General features: G+C 46.5%; 1 protein-coding gene across 1 annotated transcript in view; it reads left to right on the top strand.

Moving 5' to 3' along the window:
• Positions 1-79: 79 nt before the first annotated feature.
• LOC101860153 (calpain clp-1) overlaps positions 80-2,053 on the top strand; it is a gene marked incomplete at its 3' end in the record, with an annotated part of 25,732 nt that continues 23,758 nt past the window's right edge. The window contains 1 exon segment of the mRNA XM_013079957.2: positions 80-306.

The following is a 2,053-nucleotide window of genomic DNA, read 5'->3' as shown; positions in this document are numbered from 1 at the left end:
TCTCTCTCTCTCTCTCTCCCTGCAGACAAAGCCGTTCCGCGTCCTGCCTACAGTGGCACTACCAACTGTCAGTCGGGTCCACCAAGCGAGACTCTCTCGTCTGGCCGTAGAGTGGGAAGCACCCAGTCACACTGAATGAAGCCCGCATTGCGTGTGTGCGTGTGTGAGTGTGTATGTCTGTGCGACTGATTACCACACTACACACTACACGCCGGCACCGGGTCGATAATACAGCTGTGTGTTTACCTGTTTCAATATACACCCAACTTTAATCTTTGGACATCACTTTATACCAAGGATACGAAGGTATGTTAACAGCGACAGCTTTAATGCTAATATTCTTTTTATTGCGTTGTGTTGCTGCTATGCCATTACCTTTAGCTAATGCTTCTTCCGTATTAACGGTAACGAGATAATCTGTCACGGTGTCTCCGAGCATTATTCCATTCCCAATGCCTGCCATCTGATAATTTGTTTTGGTTCCAGAAAAGCTTTCTAGTAGCATAAAAATTCATTTAATATTATTGGTCGGTATATTTCTAATTTTTGTCTTGCAAGAGCCCCACAAAGACACAATGATCATTAAGAGGAAAGGTTTGAGAATTGCATTCTTTGAAGCAAGGGGTGGGATGGGTTTTGGGGCGGTGGATTTTTTTTTTTTCGTAGCGGGAACCTTGAAGGACACCCTGGCGGTAAGAGAGGAGCTGAAAAGATGCCACCCTAAGCCAGGGAGGTTATAATGGCGTATTAGTGGAATCCCGCCCGTGGGGGAAGTGTGGCGTCCTCTCGGATGGCTTTTATTGTTGACTATTTATTCGCACCCTCCACATCCCCACCCCACCCCCTTGTCCACCCATACCCGTTCCGGATATTCGGCAATTCCTTCCTCGCAAAATTTTCATTCATGCCAGCGCAAGTTCTTTTCTCAACAGGCCTAGCTGAATCATTCATTTCGTTAAAAGATCACCCAGCCTGGTGGCCCATGGCCCACATTCAACGAAAAAAACGTAACGATCCGGTTGTTTTGCTATCGATTTCCATTACCTCTGTGAGAGTAGTGAGACAGAGCATTATTGCGCCATAGTCGATGCTGCTCACCATAAGAGCAAAACGGTCTGCAGTGTAACAATGGCTTCGTTAGTGCCAAGTGGGGAACAGCGAAACAAATAAATACTATCATGCTTTCACCTGTCGCGAGATTATCTTGCCATTTGAGCCCAAGTGCACTTCGTAGACACTTCCAGGGGTCCATTATGCTCATTGCAGAGCCAGTTTGTTTAGGAACAGCCTCGCAATTTATTGGTTCAGTTTCCGAGCTGAATTCTGCCCTGTCTGTCCATCTCTCTCTCTCTCTCTCTCTCTCTCTCTCTCTCTCTCTCTCTCTCTCTCTCGCTTTTGTTCTCGCTCTCCTCTCCCTTACTCTCTCCCTCCTTTCCCTCTCCCTCTCGAACACATAAATGTCAGACACAATGGCTGTGACAATGACAGTGATAATGATAATGGAATACTATATTGATTTCACCACGAGAAATTCGTTCAGGTCTTAACTTCAGTAGTGAATAGTGTGCTCATACATTCATGCTCTGTCTGTCTGTCTGTCTGTCTGTCTGTCTGTCTGTCTGTCTGTCTGTCTGTCTTTCTGCCACACACTCAAACACACATAGGTACGCCCTCAGGGTCAAGACCCTTGTGGGTCAAACTTAATAGAACCGAAAGGAGCGACCAGAAAGCAACAACTTTAATCTCCATTCATCCTTCCAAAGACGTCTGTCCAGGAGTGAGGCGATAACCAGCACTTGTCCTCGACAGCCCTCAATAGCCCAGACCCCTATATTGAGAGCGTTTATCCAAATGAGTGACGGCGGGGTTTATCTCCGTGCAAACTGGGTGCCTTTAGTTTATCGTTGTCTGATTGGACACCGGGGCGGCCACCTGGGAAATGAAACTTCTGGCAATGGGGAGGTTTTAACTTCTCAGCACTACTTGAGCGTGTTTAAAATACTCTTACGAGAGAAGGAGAGAAGAGAAAGAAGAAGGATGAAAAGGAGAAGGA

Source organism: Aplysia californica, unplaced genomic scaffold (assembly GCF_000002075.1).
Source record: "Aplysia californica isolate F4 #8 unplaced genomic scaffold, AplCal3.0 scaffold00069, whole genome shotgun sequence".
NCBI lineage: Eukaryota > Metazoa > Mollusca > Gastropoda > Aplysiida > Aplysiidae > Aplysia > Aplysia californica.
Note: the sequence above shows the minus strand (reverse complement) of the source record. Positions and strands in the feature narration are given on the sequence as shown.